The sequence below is a fragment of the Pararge aegeria genome, chromosome 7 (assembly GCF_905163445.1).
Source record: "Pararge aegeria chromosome 7, ilParAegt1.1, whole genome shotgun sequence".
Taxonomy (NCBI): Eukaryota; Metazoa; Arthropoda; class Insecta; order Lepidoptera; family Nymphalidae; genus Pararge; species Pararge aegeria.
The window spans coordinates 4,978,944-5,005,311 of NC_053186.1; the positions used below are offsets into that span (position 1 = coordinate 4,978,944).

The window sequence follows — 26,368 nt, forward strand, 5'->3', positions numbered from 1 at the left end:
CGGAAAATTAGTCGTTAGCTACTTGTGTAAATTTTTAACGAATCGTGTGGTAGTCTATGAATCCCTAGACTCTAAACATAGACGATAGAGAAGATAAAGCATAAATCTTAACTGCTCATTAAATATATTTTGTACGTCAATTTTGACAGCTCGTAATTTTTATCCTCATCTATAGAGGTGTGCGGGCATATACGTAAAATGTATCAGATCCCTTTATATAATTGTTTTGGAGTTATGTACTTGTCATATCAACTAACTTCAAGTTAAAACATATAGATAGGTACTAAAACCTCAGAATGGCAAGGAGCTAAAATGATCATTCGTATAATTTATATAATGGAGTTATTTTTTATAGAGTTGACTAAATAGCCTACTGGACAGGCTTCATACTATATTTGAAGTTAGTAGCACGTTAAAGCCATTAAACTCAACAATTTGGTCATATGCAAGTAAAATCAATAACCCGCTGCCAGAAGGGATGTGACGTCACGCAAGGTCGCCGCCATCGCCCGAGATCAATCGCCCCGTTCAGACGGTACATATCCGGGGAAATTTGAACTTTATTTGATTCATTTTGAACGAAAAATAAAAGAATTTCATCAATTTTAACCATTTCAATGCTTTTTAAAATATAAAATTCTCTTTATAATATTCTATTAAATATTTAAGGGTTCTCTCATACAAGCGAAAAGGGGTCATTTTTTATAATTTTGCCTACGTTTTTGGGGTTTTGTGAAAGGTTGGGTAAGATGGATTGATAATTTCGGTGTAATGAACTCTGTGAGACAGTGACAACAAACAAAACACCCGGCTGAGTTTATTGTGGACTTTTAAAACCAGGATGCGAAGCTTTAGTTTAGTAAATGTAGTTATCACCACCTCACAGTACCTAAGGGAAAGAAATCTTTCAACGCTGTCTGTTATATGCCTTCATGATATAGGATATTAAAATCTATCTTATTATGGAGAATTAACTTTATCTTTTTTTCATATCATAGACTTGTTTACATGATTATTTACTAATAGCGGGCAAACGATCAAAATGGGTAGCTACGTTTATGTACGCTAAGAGAAATAGCTATATACGCTAATATAATACAATAATCAAATCGGTGGTGAACGCTAGAGCGGATATGACGTCACGCAAGGTCGACGCCATTATTATCTAAGACGCTACGTATAAAAAAAAGTGAAATCGTCCTAAATACTTCGTTGGATAGGTTTAGTCTATTGAAATAATTATAAACATATAATAATTTGAAAATAGAGCTTCATAATTTTTATACGAATGTCAGTATTTTATTTTGCGAACTCACGATTTTTATCAAGAACTAAATTGCACGCACTTCTTTGCATCCATCCTCATCATATCAATCCTTTACCAGCCGCACGGGTATCCTTTCACAATATGAAGGTTCTAAGGCCTTAGTCCACCACGCTGGCTCAGTGCGGATTGGTGGACTCCAAAAACCTTTAAAAACATTATGGAGAACTCTCAGGCAGGCGTCAGGACGATGTTTTCCTTCGACGTTGAAGCAAATGATATATTAATAATATTTAGTTTGCGTGCAGTTGTATCAATTGCTTACTATGCACTGGGTGGACGTGGAGTATCAGTCATTTATTATCTAAACGATAATATTTTATGTTGTTTGCAAATCCCTAACAGATAGCAACAAAAGATCATTCCAGATTCAAAAAGCGCAAGATGGCGCCGTTCCGCAAACAGAAACGGAATAAACAATAGAATGGATTCGGAAGTTTACATTAGGAACATTCGAAATTCAAATACGATTGGTCGCGGGTCGCGTCCATCGAACTATGAACCTAACGTTTGAACCTCGAATGACCTATGACCGATAATACTGTTATTTTTTTTAATATCTCAGTCAGCCAATCAAGTAAAGGTGTTTAACATAAAGCTTACATAAAATATATAGTATTCTTTTCTAACAAGATTGTTACCTAATGCCCAAACACCGAATCTCAGTTGACACACCGCCCTTAGTCGTCACTCCAATAAACCTTTGGGTAAAGCTCCCGTTTGCGCCAGTAAAGATCTTTGTGTGGTACATACACGAAGATAAGTTCTACTAATACTGCTGGGGGCGGTCCTCCTTTCTCATAGGAAAGAGGCATTTAGAGGTTTAGGACCGAGATTGACGGAAAACCCCATTCCTATAAATTTCTGTCCCGAACAAACACCTCATGATTCTTAGTTGAACATGCTAAGATTTAGACCAAGGAGACTTACACTAAACTTCATTTATCACATCAACTCTTTACCGGGCCACCACAGGGAATGGGACTCCTCCCACAATGAATGAGAAGGATTTAGGCCGTAGTCTACCACGCTGGCCCAATGCGAATCGGAAGACTATCCATACGCATTATTTAAAAATGAGTCCTATATTCAAACGCTATTTCTGGACATTGACACTTCAATAATTGACGCCCACTGCTGGATAAAGGTCATTCCATACTCCACGGTATTGTGTTGATGCGGGCAATGACTTCCTGCGACTTGACGTTGGTTCACCTAGAAAGGGGTCTACTAACATTGCACGTGCTCCGTCCATTTTGCACTTCGCTAGTTCAGTTATGTGAGTTACTCTGGTCCTTCTATGGACGTTGCCATTTCTGATATCATCAGGTAGATATACTCCGAGCATCCATCATTATTGACCGGTGAGTGACTTGCAGTATACATATAACATTCGAGAAACATATAACGTAATAGACATAAAATCTGCCTCGTTGGTCTAGTGGTTAGCATTTTAAACTACGGATCGCAAGATCCTGGGTTCGATTCCCGGGTTGGCCCTGATTCCCGGCAAACAAGGTTTTTGTCGTTTTTCTGTTAAAAAAAGTCTCACTACAAATCCGCAGTTAGGATATTGGCGGTATCGTTCTGTCTACCCCTATGCCTCGGAGATACGCTATGGTGTTTGTCCAGGCAACCACTAACATGCAAAAGCCCGCGAACCCGTGATGGAGCAGCGTGGTGGGTCGTTAATCTAAAATCTTCTCTGCCAGAGAGAAGAGGTCTGTGACCAACAATGGGACATTAGTAGGCTAATGAATAATGCTGTCAGGCACAAACCGTGCTAAAATAAAACGTCACTACATATTAAGGCATGAAACCTTGCGTCAATAGCAGAAAATCGCCTGTATCGCAGATCTCTCACTGGAAGCTCGTAGTCGATCTATGGTGGTTACTATTCACTAGACCAACGCGGCGTAGACACTTAACATTCAATAAACATGGAAGGTTATAGCATGTTTTAGCGCAAAAACGTGTTAAAATGGAACGTTATAGCACTTTATAGCGTGAAACCGTGGTAAATGGCAGAAAATCGCCTATATCGCGGATCGCTCGCTGGACGCAACGGCAACTGGAGGCGATGAACTCAGTTTGGGGGTTCGCCGACCGGCCGCCGAACCGCGATAACGATATTGATCGGCAATTCCTTTCCTTAGTGACAGTTATGCGTTTCCGCGCGTCACGCCTCTTCAAGTGACGAGACATAAGTGCACATCACGGATCGTTCACAAATTAAGTTTGAATTTGGAACTCATTTTTAAATGATACATAAGAATGCGTGTACCTAAATAATTCACAGCTGTGTGAGTAGCGATCACACACATCCCTGATCTTTATTCAAATTAAACTTGAAAAAAGAACTCATTTTTAAATGATACATAATAAGTGCATAATATGCTTCACAGCTTTTTGACTAACGAGAACGAAGTGCTGAACATCCCTGATCGTTATTCGAATAACGTACCAATATGGAACACTTTTTTAAGTGATACATAAGGATAGTCTACCATTCCGCACGTGGCCAGCGACGTGGATTAATGCCTAGACCCTTCTCTTCTTGCCCGTGCGCTATATCTGGCTGGTAATGTTGATGACATAAGGATAAGTGTACATGCGACACTGGACTTTAGCTAGACTGAATAGTTACTAGCACATCCCTTAAATGAAAGTCATGGATAGCTATTTGTACATACTTCACACTTTTTCGAGTTGCGCGACCGAAGTGCACATCCCTGATTGTTACAAAAATTAAGTTTGAACATGGAACTCATATTTAAATGATACATAACGATTACTTTGCTTATAAAATTTTGGCGTTTAAATTCCCGTACAATCAATAGTCCTTGGATTATGGACTTTGGGTATTTTTGGTACATTTTTGGAATCGGTAAATACAGTGGCGTGCACTTCATACATGCCCAAAGTGCTGCCTACCCTAACATTTTCATATAACTGGGAACGGAGGAGTATCTTGCCATTTTATGTTATTTTACTTCTTTATGCTTACCCTGGTCCAAATTCTTGTGCACGCCACTGGGAAATAAGTGGAAGTTTTACTATTTTACCAATCTAAAGTCAGTTTAATTACGATATTTAATTAAATAAGTGTAGTTCAAATAATCTTTCGTTGAAATAAAATACTTCTGTAAGTTAATAAAAAAATTCCTTATGAGAAAATAAATCGTATCGAAAATGATGATTAGGTGTCGTTACCTTATCTTGAGAGTTTCAGATCACTTTATTTTTAAAAATGATTGCCGGCAGTTAGCAGTTAGCTAACCTGTTGGTAAGAAAAAAACTATTGCCTATATACAAAGCAATACTTCGCAGGCTATATGCTAGGAACACATCCTAAGTTGTACAGCATATTTTTTTTATCGTTTCGTTACTTTTTAGTGTAAATTTTATTTTAATTTATTAATAAAATAATAAATACACACATAAAAAAATTACGTTTTATATCGCTTGTTTTTATCTATTTTGTCACATATTTTTATAACATATCTACTTTACACTAAAAAAAGTAATGAAAGATTGTTACATTATAACACAAGTTAGGAAAAATGGAGTGTATATGTTTAGCCGCATGTGCCTCTAATTAACATTTATACGATGAAAGTCGATAACAACCCAAAACAGTTAAATAAAACAGATTTAAATTTTCATGTACAACACTAATATAATTACCAAACAAATATTTGTATCTGTTTATTGAATTCATGTATTTTATTAAAAGAGTTAAAACCCAATGCTGTAATGCCATTGTCCAAAACTGACATTCATTTGAACGTTGGATATTCAATTTTCGAATTATGGGGATCTGGGTCACCGGATGGACGAGTAGGTTATGTAGTTTATCTTAAAATCTATTTCTATATGACATTTTACTTTCCTTTTGAAATTAGAACTGCTTTTTATAACGTGTGACAGGACCAATTTAGATAGACGTATATCATTTTTAAAACAACGAAATGCGGTGACACTTCACATGCTTAAAGGACTTCTTGTATATGCTGAGCGTGTTGATTTTGCAGTATTAATAAGTGAACGAAAAGTGAGATAGCAAAGGAACACAGAATTTGGCTGGAAGTTCTATCGTGGTGGAATAGCTTCTGACCCAAGTTTCAGTAGAAAATAAAAAAAATCCTTATTACTTTCTTAAATAGGTGATTTGCTATGAAAATTGTATAAAAGTCAGTAAAAGTGGAAATTTTCCAGGGGCGAACTCTGAACCATCCATTTGACAAGATTTTCTGTTCTCTTAAATTATGAAACTTGAAAATATAAAGTCTCAAAAATAATTCACGTTGAAAAAAAAACACGACAACAATCAATAAGAATGCCAATACAAGTAGAATTTGAAAAAGGAACGTGCAAAACCGCGGGAGTTATGAAACAAAAATGGCACCGGGAAGCCACGATAAGCGTTCCTACCCACGTGGTGGGTCAACGCCTGCTCCACTGCGCAATAGAGTTCGCTGAACGCGCGCACGACGCACACACCCAGCCCGCAGGTGACTAATTGTTTTTTTAAAAGGTCTTTTACATGTCTGTCTACATGATTCTTCGTAAGGTCTTTTATGGTGAGTAGATGGAACATCAACTTTTTATTCCTAAAATGCATTAAAATAGTAACAAATAAAAGTACACAAACTGCTAAAACTAAGATTGCTGTAATGGTGTGTAGTAAAAAAAACTCGCGTAACAATAATTGCTTTTTAAAAGGTCTTTTACTTGTCTGCCTACATGATTCTTCGTTAAGACTTTTATGGTGATTAGTTAGAACATAAACTTTTTATTTCTATGACACATGAAAAAGACTTACAAGAAGTGAAAAATAAACGCGTGTGACAGAAATAATGTTTTTGAAAAATCGTTTACATGTCTCGATACTTCATTGGATATTTTATTGGGTGTGATAGCACTAATAATTACGAATTTCTTAAGTGGTAAGAAGATAAGTCATTCTACGCCCTAACGTCATGCACCGCCTACCCTTTGCTCGTTTTCTGAGGTCGTAATGTTATATAGCTTATAGCCTATAGATTCTTTGAGAATTGGACTATCAAATTGTAAAAAGCTTTTTTAAATCCGACTGGTCGTTCCAAAAATTAACGCGTTCTATCAATAAATTCTCATCCCCTATTTAACCCCCTTGGGGGTGGAGTTTTAAATTATAAAATCCATAAAAGTGTATGTTATTTTACCATTTTAATATAAGACCTGTGCATTTATACACATCGATATAATGTATAAAATGGCGGACTTTCGTATCCTGTACCCTTACTCTTCTGATTATGAGGATTGAGCTATCAAATTCACATAGAATTTTTTAATCCGACTGCTAGCTCAAGAGATTAGCGTCAAACAAACAGACAAACAAAAAGTAAACTCTTCCGCTATATTATTGGTATAGAAGGATAAATAGATAAATGGAAATACAGAGGAGACTATAGATTCGAATTTCGACTGGACAGGTTAATAATATTGCCATTATTATTATAATAGAATAAATAATTAAACATAGTGTATAGAAAAATAATCTATTCATGTTCATTCGAGCGTACATAGGTACCTACACTAAATAAACTAAATGTCACTATGACTCGCTCGTTACCATCTATTCATGCGACCCTTGGGGGAAACGGCCTTAAGGTCGTATATTGACCCCCCAAAATGAGGGTCGTTTTACAGAACTATTACACTACACTATGGCCCGTAATAATATACCCACATCGAGCTAAGAATAAGTTATCAAGTTTCAGTCAATGTATAGACAATCTTGAGAACCTGTTATCAGCTCGATGTCGATTTATTAACGTGAGTAAATAATCTATCTACACATGGGCCGAAGCTTACCGCTGAAAAATCTTGGTCAAACATGAAACAATAACATATAAGTAATACATAGGAAACCCTGTCTAGCCCCAGTTTTGCGACTGGGGGAAACAGCCTTGAGGTCGTTTAATGACCCTCCCAAAATGGGGGTCTTTTCACAGAATCACGAGTCATATTACATGCAACACGTGATTTCAAATTTAGTTATTTTATTATATTTACTTGCGATTGCGATCTCACGTTATGGAACCGAGATAAGGGGAAGACACTTTAAGGCACGTTAATATAAAACGACATAAAGCTAAGGACAGGTTCTCAAGTATCAGTAAATCTATGCTTAAGATCGAAATTCTCGATTTATATTTTTTTTATGACCAGGAGAACATAATTCTATGGAATAATGTGTTAGTTTCTTTGGTAGTTGTATTTTACGAGTAGTTTGTTACCTGTGTATACTTATTTGCGGTGTCTTTACCGCTACTTTGGAACGTAGATTATACCTACTGCAGAGCAGCCGGTAAAGCTTGTAGTGTAAGTAAGTAACCAGGAGAATGTAAACAAAATAAGGTTAAAATATATTTAGGCCTATTTCTTGTATATCAGCTACCAGGAGAATATAACTTGGAATGTGTTAAAGTGATCATTTACATAACATATCTTTATGCGACAAGGTAAACGACCGTGTCAAGGAACGATTATAAAATCAACATTAAATAATTAATTATTTAATTTTCCTCTTTACAATATTAATTTAGTCTGCCACAACTCTCCATTTCAAAGCACTTATCTTAAACCACTAAGTATCCACCGTAAGAGGATCTGATGTTTTTTTTTACCAATTCAGTCACTAACCAAGCAAAATATAATGTTCGCTTAGTATGAAAGTTCTTGAGACTAATCTTTTAGTTCAGAGACGTAAAAATAATAAAATAATGAAGGGACAAAAATTTGAATGGAAATACCGAATTGTCTAATTGTTTCATTCTGAGATCGTCACTGCTGAACAATGGTTTCTGTATAATATATTAATAATAAATTATATGTGCCAATAATAATAGGCCTATACGATAACTACCAGGCAATCATAACCTATATGGATCATAAAACTATACGTCTCACACGAAAAATGTCATGCGGCCTAGAAGTTCGACGACCGTGTCAAAGAACTGTCACAGAACCGAACTTTACTTTTAGCAATACGTCACCACGACCTTGGCGGTTCGATTCCAGTCTGACGTCAAAAATTACGACGCCTTAATCGTGTAATTGTAATTAAGTCTGACATTGCTTTGAAGGCGTGCCAAAATTTTCCTTCAATTTCCCGAAAAAACTCCCTTTCGTTGTGCCTGTCAAGCGTATACAAATTATAAATTGGTACGTATGTGAAAACAAAGTGACAGAATGCCAAAATAACTAATCCAATGACTGTAAAAATAGGTTTAAATGAATGCTGTGTATTTTTTTGTTTTTATAGTTATATGCCTCTTTGATTCATATCGTCATCGACTGTATTAGATTGATGCCCATTGTTGGACATAGGTATTTTGAATGGACAAAGAAACAAAGAATTGCTAAAATATTGTATTTACCTAATTATACATGATTAATGTATTATAAAGAACGTATATTTATTTATATTCGAAGTGAGATTGGTATTTATTCCCAATCAATAAAACTGCAAAATCTAGCGATCCGCCTTGACTGGAAAACGCTGAATTCAAAATTATGACCTCACGTATAGACGTGAGGTCATAATTATAATAATATGTTTATATAGTAAACATATTTTTGAACCGCTTGAACTTCGAAAATCTCTGCGTATATCATGTATTTTGTGATTTCAGTTGCTAAGTTTTTGGTTATCAATAATAAAGCCAATATTTTTATTCTATGGTAGAAAGACTTTTAAATATAATTTGAAATTTATATCAACAAAACCTTTAATCTCTACAAACATAAGATTCTTTTAAATATAGTTAGATACTTCCGAACACCACCGAGTTTAGGCAGTTATTCAAAGTTAATCATCATGCCTATTCTTTATCCCACGACCTTGCTGTTGGTGTCTATCACCCTGCGACTCATTTAATGTCAACCGTCCACGTAGTGAAAAAAATCAGCCACCATAAGGCCTCTTTCATCAGTCCTACAAATTATCGGGCAACATTGCCACTTAGGCAGAATCCTAGGCACTATTAACAGCCGATTGCGGCTGTTAAAAAGTTTTATATTATTTGAAAAAGGAGTGGATAAAGTTACAATTGGGCATTTTCACACTAGTAGAAGATAAAGCTTAGGAATTTTCATTTATTTTGGTTTGAGCGCAATAACTACAAATCGGACTTGAAATTTTGTATGTATTTGATAGCCTTATTGCTTGAGGAAAGACATTGTTTATTAAAAAACATGCTTGCTTCGAGGCTATGCGATACTATAGTCGATTTTGTGTAGAATAGCGAATGAAAGTTTGTATAGAAAAAATATATTTAGTTACTAATATTACTTACGTTTAACAAAAACGTTTAACAATATTATGTGTTATAGGGTGCTTCAAGTCGAAGAAGTCAAAGTATCAGAAAATATATAAATCAAAACCGATAATACTTCAGAGGCTTTAGAGGTACATTATTTTCTGTCTCTGTGAAACCGAAACGCTAATAGTTTTTGAGTAAACCACTGCCATAGTTTTTACTGAAAATAAATCAGATACAGCTCTTAAATCACATGCAAAAGTAAAATCAAGTCCTGCCAGTTTATTAGTTACGCGTCGCGTAGCGCAGGTACTATGCACGTGTCGGTCTTTTATCTTCAAAAGGGTCGTCATAAGTAAACACTTAAGATTGTTTTGAATATCATTGTTTGGACAAATAAATATGCTTCTTTTGATTTAATATTTTTACAGGGTGATTCACTATGAAATACATTTGTGGGTGCATACAAGTAACACTATTTGGTACTTCAAACTTGTGTTTAATTCTATTAACCTCAAGCTAGAACAGTAAGAGTGATGTTAAAATTACGCTACGTTTCTGTGAGATACTCTCGGTTTGATTGCGAATAAACCGTCAACTACGTCCTTGCGTCCCACAGATACGTGTAAACCGTATTTTGAGAAAATGAAAATACTAACTTGTCCTTGTTTGTATATTTATGAAGTTCTGATATTTATCAAAAAAAACAATCACTTGTTTACATATAGTGATAGCGAACGCAGGAAAAATAAATTATTGTATAAGCCACATTCCACAGCGTTATTTGGGAATAGTATTTTCATTATGGCGCCTAAAATATACAACAAATTGCCAGCGTCACTAGCCAACAGAAACATAAATCTTGTAGATTTTAAAGATAAGATAAAAAAATTACTTATTGGGAAATGTTATTATACCATCCAAGAATATTTAACAGACACAATATTATAGGTTTGACATTTACAGTGATTATAATTTGACATGAATAATAATTACAAATATTTGTACTTTTGATATCACTCTTAAATTTTATTCTTATTTTAATAATATCGATTGATTTAAGATAGTATTATTATTGTATAATTATTGTACGATCATATATATTTTTTGCATGCCATCTAAGGCGGATTGTTTGTCCCTATGTTTTGTGTACCTACCAACAATGTAATACCAATCTGCAAATAAACGATTTGATAACTACGAGTAGGTTTCATGCAAACCATGTCGACTTTTTTTCTATTTTTGTCGGAAGACAGACTTTTGAGTTAATTACGTAGAAAACTCCAAGGATCTATCCATTGCCAGCTTAAGTTTAACTTCCCTATCACATACCGAGTATATATGTTGCACGTGATTCAGACAGAAATTTTTAATTTTAGAACAGCTAATTCTGGAAAATATATATTAAGAACAAGTATTCGCCACTTGAATTATTTTCTCGTGATCGCAGCATCAGGCCATACTGTCCTTTAGATTAGTAAACTTATCTTGCGCATACAATGAACCATGAGATCCCATTGACACAAGTGTAAGCGAAATGTAAATGAAAACTCAAATTGCGGAATCTCAGATATAAGCCGACATTGAGCTAGGAACAAGTTCTCAAGTTTGTAAAGATCGTTACTTGGCTCCATTTCGGGCTAGGGCGATGATGATTAATGCGGGCCTAAGTCTGCATCGTCTGTTTATAATAAGTTGAAATAACAATATATCACTCCTATATCTACTTAACCTAAAAATAACCTGTTTGGTGATTGTTCATGATTTCTTGAGAAGAAATATAATATATCCGGATCCAGGAAACAATTGCTATTTGCTAGCTCTTTTATATCTTCAGGATACGGGTGCAGATGTTGAGTGAATTATATAAACAAACTTTAGCGACACCAGAAAATAACGTTTCGTGAAAATTTCAACTATTACATATCATTAAATAAAGATCGCTGACAGTCAGATGCATCGGTGGATGGACGGACTAAAAGACAAAAGTGGCGGCTTAGTAATAGGGTCGCCTTGGCGCTTGGTTGCGTCCTTATAAAACGAACGCACTTTCGAACTCATAATCGTATAAAATTGGTTTTGTTACATCTAACTACGTCATCACTATAAGCCTTATTAACAACTGCTATTTACTATAAATGTGGATTTCGCGGGCAACCCTTAAACTACGAATGAAAGTCATCATAAAAACTTAGTAAACATACAAAAGTTTTCCATTACAGAGAGATGATGGTGATATTGCTTAATTTAAAATTTAACCCCTAGGTCTAAGACCACAAAAAACTTAGACTTAATGCTCGTTCAAATCGCGGACACTGCCCACAAACCGTATGAGTACGAAAGAAATAAGATGGCGAAATATATACAAAATATTGCGCGTTTTGGGGCGTCGGGCGATGAACCCGCGGTCAATCACCGACCGTGCACTGACTTACTGAGTATAGTGAGTACTGACCTATTGTGGGCATACCTACCTCATACCGGATTCATTCTATGTTCTCCTAGTATAACGGCTTACCATCATCACCATCATCATCTTCAGTCTGTTAATGCCTGATGGGCACAGGCCTCCTCTCTTATAAGAGGTCAAACCGATTCATCTTTATACTTAGCCCATCATACTTAGCCATCATTATTGACCTATTGGCATACCTCTATCATTCCAGGACGGATTTACTCTATGCTATCCTAGTACCTATTAATGTACCACTGCGGGAACAGGCCTTTTGTCTCGTTAGTACGACCTATTATAGAGCTTAGACTCACCACGCTGCTCCAATGTGGGTTGGTGGACTCTGATGACTCTCAAAATTTTAGTGATAATAACCGGGACCAATGGCGTAGTCACGCTTCAAGTCACATCACCATTTTCCTGACTCCCTTCCGCCTGCCGTCGAACATAGGACTTACGTGAAAGGTCAAAGCTTAAAATCACTTTCTCCTACAGGAGGTACGTGCCCAGTAGTTGGGCATGAATAGGCTAAAGATAAGTTTGCTTTGTATAAACACTAGGCAGACAGGCAGCCATAACATCCAAACATATAAAACATCGCATTTATAATATTAGTAATATATATTATTAAGATTGGTCGTTTCTATACTGTCAGAGTTTATCTATAGACGGTTTCACAGACATACATTAGTAATATCAGTTCATCGCGATATTGTGTAAGAAGTTGAATGAACTGGGGGTGAACGTGCCAAAATATGACCAAAGTTACTTGACCCCTGGTTGCCATACTACTGTGCTTGGTTGTCGTAGGTTCGATGGTATTTGGTTTAGATGTGATATGGTTTTTAATCCCCCACACGCAAAATGAGGGGTATGATATGTTTAACTGGTCTGTATGTTTGTAAGATTGTATCATCATGACGTTCATATGGATAGACTGATTTGAATGCGGTTTTTGAGCTATTGTGGAGTGTTTTGCTTTACATACCCAAATTTTATGAATAGCATATTGGACTTTCACCCACCACCACACTACAAAGAGAGTTGATAGACTAAATAAACATAAACCGCCGCAATAAAGAATGAAACCTGTGACATCTTTAATGTCGTGCTAAATTTTCATAACCGGAAATCAAACTTTTCAAAAGCAATTTTTGTACCAATATTACTGTCAAAACCTCGTAGCTTTAGTTATCACACATTTGTGGAAATCAATGGCAATGAGTTTAAGATCTTAATCCTTCTTTTGTTATACTAGATAAAACCTGAACCCAAAAAAACAAGTTTTTAAAGTGTGAAAAACATTTATTTTTCTATTACGATTTGAAAAAATGCCTACCCAGTATCGAACCTGGGAAAACCCATTCCAAAGTGTTATAGCATTTTTAACAATATAACGATTAATGTAACTGAGTAGGTACACGCAATCTGTACATTGAACAAGTACGAAAACACAAGTCACTTTCGTTCAATCAACTTTATAGAGTCAATGTCCTACCAAAAATTTACCGACCCCCGCGAACGGTGCTTTAGTTTTTCGCTTCCTACTCATCCCTTACTACAGTTTCTAGAACGTTACATATATCACTATATGAGATTTAACTGTCTTTTATTTAAACTAAGTTTCAATGATCACGTTTTAGTATGTTTTATCTAATTTAAGAAAAGATATGGTTAAACTGGTTGAATGTATGAAACATTGATGATAACATTCTTTCAAAACTGTCTATGATGATCTATTCTCGTGTCTACTCATCACCTATTAAAATTTCTGGAATTTCCCATTAATCACTTTATAGGTAAATAAATGAATATCCTTAATATTCAATTTCAAGTACAATTATTAATAAATTAAAAAAAAAAAGAGGAAAAAATCAAAAAGGTCTGTAGGTACCGAATTAGTGAAAAAATGAGCCGTTATTCATAAAAAGTAAAATTGAAGTTGGTTTGGTAGTTTTTGAATAGTAGATGCAAATATTCATAGTATTAGACAGTTTTAAAAGAGGTAGATAATGGCATGATCCTTCTTAATAATAAGTAGGATAATGCATTACAAAATAAAAAATTGTTTGACCTTTCTAACAATCTACCACAGATATATATTTAACTAGATGGTTTTAAAAAGATTAAAGAAAATGTTACTCTTAATAAATAACATACCTTTTATGAATAGAAACTTTATCACTCTCAACATTTTAATTAAGGTATCACTATGAATTCTTTAGGAATTCTTTTCCCGACATTAAAAGTACGTTATTTAGTGAACCACCAAAGAGACTTGAATTTATAATACTTATTTTCAAAGCTCGAGATAGCCCATTTATCGAGGAAGGCTATGTATCATCACTCTAAAACCAATAGAATCATAGCACCAATGAAGATTGTTTCAAAATCGGGGTCCCTTTTAGGAGTTTCCGCCGCACGCGCTGCGTAAACGGTTAGTTTCACAAAAATCATGAACGACGAACTTGTTACCCTTTAAAAATTCTACAAAAAAGTCTATCTTTTAAGGTTGATTTATACGCGGATGGAGTCGCGAGGGATCGCTAGTAGTAAATAGGTATATACACGATATCGAGGATCCCACAAGAACGTTCGGTTTCCCGGGCTAGTGATTACGTATGCTGTGCCTTCCCAAGAATGTAAGCTAGGTATATCCGTGCAAAATTTCGTCAAGCTCTGTCTAGCTGATAATCCATACATGTTATTTAATCCTTCGGACACGGCTTTCGCGTTACCTGGATGAAATACAAGTTTCATCCACAGGATGAAAAACCGGATCTGGACGAATGTCGAGTCAAACATAGGTAACGACGAAATGAAGAGACTCAGGTCATCATCATATCTCCCAAAATAAAAAGGGGATATTTTCACTGCTTAAAAGCCACATAACTTGGAAACTTATTTAAAGGTGCATGCTGGAATTCGAACTCGGCCTCCCGAAAGTGAAGTCGAAGACCTTCTCACTGGGCTATCACCTTTCCACCGCAGACTCCGGTACGCGTTTATAATTTTATTTAGGCCAAAAATATGGAGAGGTTTTAAAATTATATAAAAATAGACCTATAAAAAACAAACAATATTACTTTATGGTCGGCCTCTGCTGCCTTATGTTGGTTTACCTGTGGAAAAGGCACCTAAAAGCAAAAACTTTTATACTATAAAAACTGTTTCACAGAAAGTTGGCAATGACAAATAGTATGGTATTCGATGGAAGAAATACATAATTTTCTCAATGCATTTGTATGTTGTTTTTTGTTTGTTGTATGTAGGATATTGTATTGTAGGTGTATGTATGAGATATCGAGCTATCAAAAAAAAAATAGCTGCAAAATAGCAAAAATCGTACACCAATGTAATTCGAGTACGCTCAACTTTACGCGGTCGTTCGTTGAACCCTCACAAATTTCGGGGGTCAACGCACCGGTCGCCGGCCTTATATTTATAGCGTGCGAACGGGATAGAGTTTGTTTGGTTTTACACGTGTTGGAGCGAGACGAAAGTAACACGTGACAGACTGGCGTAGATAAGACTGCTAGGTATTTTCATTGTCTATTATTAATCAATTAGATTTTTACCGACTTGGTGTATTGGAAAGTGTTTTTGTGCCGTTTCGTAATGGCGCGATTTCACAACTTTAATCTATAGATATCAAGTTGTAGCTTCAGACCCAAATCTTTAAAAAGTGCGTTGCCAGTGATGACTTGTGGCTCCAAAATAAAGTTACGGTCAGTAACAACTTCCTCATACAAATAGACCTATAGAAGGCACTTTGATGTATGCGTACAACTTTTTTCATTTATCATTAAGTATGTAACCCTCGTAGCGTTAGTTTTAAGTTTACGAATTTAGTTATCGCCATCAACTCACTTCTATGTCATATTTTGCATGTAATGTACGCATCAAAAGTTGCATCTATGTGCCTATTTGAATAAAGAAATATTTGACTTTGAATTTGACTATGGAGCTGTTAAGAAAGCTCGTAGAAGCTCTACAGAGAGCTATGCCCGGCGTACGTTTTTGCATACATTATGAAAATTAAGCTTAATTTTCTATACTCCGCGAGAAGCAGGAGAATCTGTATGGTGTTGTTTATAATTTCTTCACTCCTTATACTCCCAACAGATCACACCAATCTTCGGCAATGTACCCTCTACGCACGTTTCGCTCCGATACCGGAGCATCCTCAGGAGATGTTGACTTGTAAAGTGAATGAATGTGTTAAGTCATTCAGCACTTTCTTAGCTACGAGTTGCCTAGCCTCCTCATGAAAGGTATTAATAATAATAATAATAAATATATTATGTCAATACACTTGTCTTTAGCTACGCTTACTTTGGAGTCATCGCCATCTAACTCCAAAGTAAGCGTATCTTGTGTAATGGGTACTAAGATAACTTATGAATATTTAATGAATATAATACACATAAATACTTATAATATACACATAAGCACCCTGACACTGGAAAACATTCACATTCATCACACAAACATTTCCCAATTGTGGAAATCGAACCCACAGCCTTAGACTCCGAAAGCAATCGCTTCCCACTGCGCCAATCGGCTGTCAATACTGCGACAATTACTATGCGTTTCAATATGTCACTGAAAATATAGCGTTATGCAGTAGTCTTTGCACCGCCTCTCAGAGTCTGCCTTCCTAGTATCATTACTCATTTAATACGTACCTTAGTATCTATTATATTCTACTTCCACTGCTACCCTTGAATAACTTCACGTGTTTATTGTAGTCACATGAATTTAAAAAAAAATATCATGTAACAAAACTTTCATTTCATCTTAGTTGGCATTGGTTTAAAAAGATTATAAATTATTAGTAATTGTAATTATTTACTATAAAAAGTATGCAGGATCATTGGCACGGGAAATATTTCAACTATGTGTCATATAGATAATAAATGGAATTGTCCGAATTGTTGTTTCTTTAAAGGTCTATAAAACAGTCCACGACAACTTATGACTATTTTTGTAAGTCGACTAATTCGCGGACGAAGTCGCGCGGGTCCGCTAGTATAATATATCCGATTTATCTGACACCTTAATTCTGCAGATTGGCTGGCTTACCATCGGGAAATAAGCTTTAAGTGTCCAATGTTATAAAAGGCTTGTTGGTACCAAGTCGATAGGGTATTACAGTAGTCATAATAATTAAACACATCTGTTCCCAACTTTTCCTTTAGAAGAGAAATAATCATAACATAACATAGCAACGTGTTATATTTAAGGTCAAATAGGTTGCTAAGAAACCTTACAACTATTCATTGTACATTGAATATCTCCAGTGGATGCTCCGGTGTCTAAGCGAAACCGAGAGTACATTATGAAAGATCTAAGTACCACGAGTGGCGGAAAAGAGCCAGTAAAATATAATAATTAACCAATTAAATAGAAATTACTGATAGTTAATTGGAAATAAATATTTAGTTAGACCCTATGCGATAAGGGTTTAAGGTCGTCGACCTGCCAAATGCATGTATTAAAGCATCTATATACGTGCCGACTAAAAACTAGACGAAATTATTTTGTAATCAAGCCAACAATAGTAGTATTTGGAATGGGGTATATCAGTAATTAATAAAAGAGGTCCAAATGAACTTAAACTATGTCAACTAAAATATAAGACCAGTTTAAAACTCTTAATACATTGAATCCAGCAATGGATGTGCATCAGTAGATTATATAATATCATGACTTTATATGGGCGTAATGTTTATGATAAAAAAATAATTTTCATGTTTGCTTTGCTCGCATGTACTTTGTTACTACTAATGTGGAAAATGTGATGGCGTATTAGAGTGAAGAGGTTTTGACAGAATGACAGAACCTGCTTTCTGAGTCCATGGCCGTGGGTTCGATTCCCACAACTGGAACATGTTTGTGTGATGAACATAGGTGTTTTTCAGTGTCTGGGTGTTTATCTGAAAATTATAAGTATTTATGTATATTGTTAATAATAATATTCATCAGTCATCTTAGTACCCATAACACAAGCTACGCTTACTTTGGGGCTAGATGGCAATGTGTGTATTGTCGTAGTATATTTATTTATTTATTTATTTAACTCTCCAGCCTATAAACTTGTTGCGTGGTTGTATGACTAAAAGGAAAACCATCAGCCAACAAACATACTTCTGTATTTATAATACTAGTTACATAGGGTAACAATTATACGGCCTGGTTGTTGGATTTGAAGCCGACAGGTTGGTACATCTGTATAAGCTTTTAATTAGGTAGGTACAAATTACAAAGTATGTGTATGTTACCTCTAATTACTCACGAACCGGTGCATTGACCCAGAAAAATATTGTGAAACATTGCTTAGCGTTTAATTATAACAAATTATTGTCATTACTAAGAAATTGATTCAGAGGCAGTCGGTTTTACCTAATAACGTTTTGGATGTATAATACGCTTACAATTTGTGGGTGAGGAATAACTTGAAGGAAGGACAGGGAGACAGAGAAAGGGGGAAACAGGGGGAAAGAGAAAAACGAGGAGGTTGTACCGAAAGCTGTTTGAGAGACACGCCTAACCGTGACAAACATTTATCTAAAAAGTATTGTTGAATATTTTGAGATGAGCCTGCCAACCCGCATCGGAGCTGTCGGTCTATGCTTAAAATCCCTCAGCTCCTCGAGAGAAAAAGTATGAGCTCAGCAAACCTTTTACTGATGATGATTATAGTGATGTTGGTGATGAATATTTAATATCAGCTGTAGTTTATTATCATAATAAAAAACCTATTATTGTCTCTCGTAGATAAGATAGTTGTTGTTTAGATTTATCAGAGCTTTAGTTTCAACAAATGTAATCGATAATAATTGGAAGCGGTGACAGCCCAGTGGGTAAAACATCAGCTTCATTTGCGGGTGGCCGAGTTCGAATCCCAGCAACACCTAGATCTTTTCTAAGTTATGTTCGCTTTAAGCAATTAAAATATCACTTGCTTCGACGGTGACGGAAAACATCGTGAGGAAACCTGCATGCGTGAGAGCTCTCCAGAATGTTCTCAAAGGTGTGTAGAGTTCACCAATCCGCAGTTAGCCAGTGTGGTGGACTACGCCCTTATCCCCTTCTCATTGTGGGAGGAGACCCGTGCTCTGTAGTGGACTGGTAATGGGTTGATACGATTATTTTTTATTTATTTATTTATACTCTTTATTTGTACACCACTCAAGCAAAGAAACAAGACAAAAAAAGAACAAACACATGAAGAATGAAGCAGGATACAAAAGGCGGCCTTATCGCTAAGTAGCGATCTCTGCCAGGCAACCTTAGGATTAGGAAAACTAAAAAGAAAACAAATAGGTGGGGTACACTATTTAGTACATACATACAAATATCTACATACTAATACATAAACCAGACTACACAAATAAAAAAAAATTAAAAATACTATTGATAAATATAAAAAAATAAATATACTAATACATATCCTAATATACCATAAATACTTCAATATGAGTTTGAGTAGATAAATAAATAATAATAAATAATAATAGTCGTCTTTACTGAGCGAGATAATGAGCCTTAACAGCATTTTTGAATATGCCCAATGACTTCGACTGTCTTATGATCAATGGGAGTGCATTCCACAATTCAGTAGCTTTGACAGTGAACGAATGCTTATAAAACTTCGTTTTGTGGAACGGCATGCTCAAAGTCAGCGCACGACTCGATCTAAGTTCCGACTGCACTCCAAGAAATTTAAACTTCTCCTTAAGATAAGAAGGAGTCTTAGGATTAAATAACACACAGTACAGAAGTGAAAGTACATGAAGATCCCGGCGACGGCGGATAGGGAGCCACTTAAGCTTCTGACGAAATTCAGATACATGGTCATATTTGCGTAATCCAAATATGAACCGAATAGCTAGATTTTGAAGACGCTCAAGTTTGTTAAGATAGTCCTCGGTCAAATTAAGATAGCTTGCGTCCGCATAGTCGAGAATAGAGAGAAAAAGAGAATGTGCTAACATAACTTTAGTCGGGATTGGAAGAATGGATCGCAGACGGCACAGCGACCTAAAAGTGCCAAAAGTCCTTCTACTCAAATCCCTGACTAGCACAGACCACGATAACTCTTTATCAAGATGCAAGCCAAGGTCCTTTACAGAGGCACAAAACGGAATTGTGACACCATTAAAATCAACACTAGGTAGATTTCCCCAATCAACCCTTGACCGCATACCAGGGCTTCCAATAATAATAGCCTGAGATTTTGCTGGATTAACCTTAAGTCCATACTGCCTGCTCCACTCAAAAATTTCATTAAGATCGGTGTTAATAGCAGCAACAGTAGAACCAAGGTTATCAAGGGTTGAATGGCGATAGATTTGGATATCATCTGCATACATGTGATAGAGAGAAGAGATACGTTTGGAAATTGAATTAATAAAAATAGCAAAGAGTAAGGGAGATAACACGCCGCCCTGAGGTACCCCGGCCGCAACATCACACCAGGATGAAGAGGTCTCCTCAATCCGAATGCGTTGCCGACGACCAAACAGGTAACTCCGAAACCAATCTATCACCGATGGAGATATGTTAATGGAGCGCAGGATACTCAACAAGATATCATAATCAACTGAGTTAAAGGCATTACTGAAGTCTAGCAGTATCAGTACTGTGAGTTCCTTATTATCCATCGCCCACCGAATATCATCAGTTACTTTTACTAGCGCTGTAACTGTACTATGACCAGCACGAAAGCCGGATTGCAAGGGACTGAGAAGTAAGTTTTTATTAAGGAAAAGATGGAATTGTTCGTAAACTAGCTTCTCAAGAACTTTAGAAAGGAACGGTAAAATAGAAATGGGACGGAAATCAGAGAAAGAAACAGGATTGGCCTTTTTAGGCAGAGGGGTGACTTGTGCATTCTTCCAAGCTTCAGGAAATTTGCTAGTCAAGATGGAATAGTTGAGAATATGGGTAAGAAAAGGGGAAAAAACATCAAGAATGGGAACGATCATATTACGGCTGACGCTATCAGTACCGACTGCATTCGAGGCGATGGACAATATGCTCTTCTTAACATCACATTCAGTGAAAGTCTTGAAGGTAAAAGATAAAAAGTCTGGAGTTGATGGCGAAGAAAGAATACTAAGAGTACGCTCCTTATTGACACTATCAATTGTATCAGAAGTAGAGAAATGTTTATTAAGGAGTTCAATATCAATGTTGATAGAAGTCTTAGGGGATGATTTACCAACTCCAAGTGACTCAAGAAATTTCCAAGTCTTAGCGGTATCACCGTTCTCGACTGACTTATGGATGTGGCGACGTTGGGCATCTCTACACAATGTATTACAGCGATTTCGTGCTTTATGATACTTTATACGGTTAGCATCGGAATCATTAATTTTATAATTAAATTTTGCCGTGTTCTTCTTATGCATTAGAATTAGAATTATGATAAAGATGGAAAAATAACTAAGGAAAGTAAGCATTGAGCGACAATCAAAGCCAACCTAAGAAACTATGTTAACTATTTCCACTAATACTATGTTGGGTAGGGCTCCCTATATAGATATACCCATTTTTTTTAATATGTAATTATTAAATTCAAATATATATCAACCAAAAGTCGTCCAAAACAGCTGGACTTAGGTATTTTTTTACCTCGTTAGGGATCTACCAACGCTGTGCTAACCAGTGCGGGGTCACCATTCTAGCATCTCGGGACCCAGACGGCTTCGCTATTCGTTGAGCTATGTCGGTGACCCATTCTTCTTCTACAGATCACAAGATCTGCAGCTGATATCATATCTAAAAAACATGGCTACGTTAAACGGTTTCAAACAGTGATATACCTAATGCAAATAGCTACAAAAATTAACGCTACTTATTGGTGGATATCAAATAAATTCACAGCTCAGCAAATCTCTATTAAAAAAGCAGCCTTAGGCTACGTTTACACCTCAGATGTGCGAGGATGCGTTGGTTTTTCTAAGAACCCAAAAGAATCAATTTATTTAAGTAGCGTCGCTTAGCGCTATTCTAGAAGACGACAAGGAAAAGACGGTTGCAAGAGATGCGTTTTAGGGACCGACGCGCCCTTTACACTACTACTACTTTAACCCAATTATACATAATAATTTGTGCCAAAGGTGACTGTTCCAAATAAAATCTCTAATTTAGATTTTATAGTGCCTAATTTATCAGGCAGTGATTCGGCCTAAATGTTTATGACCTGGCTGGTTTTTATTACTCACTAACTGGATCCCGCCACGCTTCGATGTTATACATTCCAGGCATATTAACACTCAGAAAGAATGCCAACTACTGGGTCTTTTTTATGGATATCCATATTCTATTTGTGACACCTGCCCAGCAGCTTCTAGTTTAATGTTGTCTGTTCACCAATGATTAGAAGAGGTGTACCACCGCTGTTGTGGCCACAGCTAACATCCGCAAACTTCGAGGACTTCCCGGGGCCCATAGCGAGATCCCCGAGATGTGAAACAGCTACCTGTCTGTTGTGAGCGTGTGTGTAAGTTAATATGACAAAGTACGTGTGTTCACCTTAGAAGGCTCCTACGGTGGCACTGTACTGTACGAGGTTAAATGTGTGTGTGTGTGTGTGTGTATAGAAAAAGTTTAGGTTATGTAGTGTAAAATGACCTCTTTGGTTAAAGGATGAAAGGTCACCTTACAGCTTGTTGGGATCCCAACGTAAATTTATTCTCCGAGCTACTGTCACTTTAGTTTCGCAATCTGTGTAACAATGGTTGTACTTTTGATTTGATCACGAAAAGAGTTAGAGACACTCCAATTATAACTCTCTTTTTCCTAAAATCCTTTCCATTAGGAGTCATAAGTACACAAACCTTTCATATAGGTTTTTTTAAGAGACCTCAACACATGTTTGGTGGGACTTATATACATGTGTAAGTCTCCGAATATAACTATTAGAAGTCTTGACTGACTGACGGAATGATGGTATTATTTGAGTATTTTACAGGCATACTAAGAAAAAGAGTTTAAAAGGGGAAAAAAATCTGACAAGTTAAATCCTTGAAACTTGATTGGTTAGTGGCTTTGGGTTAAAATCAAGAAACACGTATTACAAAGTTTTTGAAAATACTATCAAATATGTCTGTCCATCTGTATATTAAATAAGGTACGAAAGTTTGTATGGAAGTCCTTCATCTACCAAGATATTTTTCGAGTTACGTTTATATTAATGAATATGATATCTTCAGTTTTATTTGCTTTTAGCTTTGCCAGTAAATTCCTTACAGGAGACGCCTATACGCACCTCTATAAAACTCCTCATATCACGGGATATCGACTACTCTACGCAAACAGAGTTGCTAGTAGACACACTACTAATAATATATAAAAACTAAAGCTACCGCTCTATTCAAAGAAGAAGACCCACAACAGACATGGCTGGTAATTCTAGCTGTTAAAAGATTACATAGTATTTAGTAGCCTCAGAAAAAACTAAATAAGTAAGGTGATAAACGCCATCTAGCGATGGGAAGCGTAACTAAAGGTCACTCGCAAGGTCAATGAACCGCGTTCTGATACGCACCTTGGCAAACTATTTTTAAACGAGCTCCCAACGAATTGTTATTTGTTTGTAATTATTTATTTGTTTAATTATAACAATTGCCTCGTATTGTGCTGTAGTACCTACCTAAATAGTATAGCTACCTACTTACATTGTTATTTTCCCATTGTATTAACAGTTCTGATAGTTGAGCTGTAGGTATGTGAGTCAATAACCTTCTGAAATCCGCCTATTCACATTAGAGAAGCGTGATGGGTCTATACTCTAGAACCACGAAAAAGGCTGAGGATATACTGATGCCCTTTTTTAACAATATATGCAAATTCTCGAAGTCTATAGCTAGATAGGTAGCCTATTTTGGGTTTCACATTTACTTTGGTTAGTTTAGGTTAGGTTTTAGGTTAGGTTCAAAAAAACTGAACCGGGAAAACGGGTTCGTTTTCCCGGTTCAGAACCCGAGAGACAGTAAAGTACAGTAAAATTGAGTTAAATTGTCTGTCCGTCTGTTTATCGATAAAACTGGTAGCAAGGTCGTAATAAACTGTAATTATTAACCTATTGTCATCCTACAACTGAGCACATACGTCTAATCTCATAGAAGAGACGGTTTAAGAGTAGGCATAAACCCACTACACTGCTACAATACGGGTTGGCGGGCTTTAACAATAACCATTACATGTAAGCTATAATAACCGAAACCGACAGCTTAGTGTGCTCTCCGAGAAACGTGGGTCGATACTGCCAATTTCCTAGCTTCTGACTGGTAGGAACTGAAATTTTTGAACCGAATAACCGTCAACAAATTCTTGACCCGATAATCGAACCCATCCCTCGTGGTCCGTAGTTAAACAGCCCTACTACTAGACCACCGAGGCAGTTAGTGTAATAAACTAACAGAAGAAACATACAGTGAGAAAGCCTACAAAATGTTACAAAAAAAACCCTTATTTTTTTTACTCGTTTTACGCCATCTAGTATCAAGTAGCGCGTACCAAAGTTCAAACGATTGCCAAACTAAGGTGAACGCACCCGGTTATCTTCCAAGTTGTTATGACGAATCGATGACTTACATTTTTTTCCACAATACCTACTCATTATTGGTAACTATGGATCAAACGGTACTGGGTTCGAGTCCTGGTTCGAGACCACGAATAATGGGTTGTAGGATTTTTCCACTAAAAATTCCCAGTATCTGACCTGAGTAAGGTACTAATTACCTTACTAAGGTCAGATACTGGGAGTTTTGTCTGAATTCGTAATAACTTCAAACTTCAACACTAATATTCATACTTATATTAAATGTGAAAGTGTGTATGTTTGTTTGTTTATACGACTCCCATATTCCGCACAATCAATGATCTGGTGGGAGTTCTTAGCACTCTACCGATAACGATGTTTCGCCAAGCGATTTATCGTACCGGTATGATGCCGCGTAGAGCCGATTTGGGGTATTGGTACTGCTTTACGACTAGAGGCTTACCCCGCTACCATCTTAGACTGCACCGCCACTTACCAGGTGGGGTTGTGAAATAAAAAAAAACTACATTTTTATTACGACAATGCACACACATCGCCATCTAGCCCCAAAGTAAGCGTAGCTTGTTGTATGGGTACTAAGTTGACTGATGAATATTTAAATTAATAATATACATAAATACTTATATAAAATATACAGATAAACACCCAGACACTTTTAACATTTTCCAGTTGTGGGAATCGAACCCACAGCCTTGGTTTCAGAACGCAGGGTCGCTGCCCACTGCGCCAATCGGCCTACGAAATTAATGTTCTTAAAATAATAATTATAGTATACTTTATTGGGCACGAAGAAACAAGTACAATTATAATGGTATACAAAAATCTAAGCAATTGTTAGAACAATCTATAGTTAGATGAAATTATATCGATATATTTAGTATTTAAAAAAAAAAATTAGCCGTCCCGGAGGACAGTCGAAGACGATGGCTGGTGAAAACTGCATTCTTATCTACCGTCACCACTTGGCACAAAAGAAAATATTAGTCACCTATAAATGCTTGTTATTTTTTTGTATCAACACCTCAACGAGTGCTAACAATGATTTATTGCTATGAGCATTTATTAATAACATTTCTATTAATGATACACCTATCGGAGGCTGCGCCGGTTTTTGTAGAACTATTTGTAATGATTGATCGTCAAACGATTTAATGTATCTAATACTATTTACAGGGTGTTCCATTTTCCGTTTTGCTATGGTGCACGCAGTAGCCTACATTTTTTGTATAACTCATTAATGCGAAGGATTGTTCCATTTTATGGCATCTTTCTTCTTTATGCATAACCTGGTCAAAAACGCTGTGCACGCCACTGGGTGCACGCAACATCTTTATCATATTATGTTATATATATTAACCTATTACGTGTCTCCTCCCATAGTTGCCTTTGAGTTAATTATGTACAATTTTCAGACGTGAATGTTTCTGATGACTTTTTTCTTTACCGTTGAATCAAGTGATATTTTAATTGCATAAAACGCACATAAGTTGAACAGTTAGAGGTGCGTGTTGTGATTCGAACACAGCCCTCTTAAATTGATGCCGAAGTTCTAACCACTAGACTAAAACCATTCCTGTGCATGCAACATAATTTGGGCAAATTAAAGGAATTCCATGGATTTATAGCAACTATCTCTAACTGTACCTATTTCTTGTCTACACTGTATATGATATCTTTCGTTTTTTTTCCACTACAAGTTTGCCATT

General features: G+C 36.2%; 1 protein-coding gene across 7 annotated transcripts in view; it reads right to left on the reverse strand.

Moving 5' to 3' along the window:
- The window catches only part of LOC120624995 (probable nuclear hormone receptor HR3), a 125,751-nt gene that overhangs the window by 44,403 nt on the left and 54,980 nt on the right, over window positions 1–26,368 (reverse strand). The gene's annotated exons all lie outside the window — the stretch shown is intronic.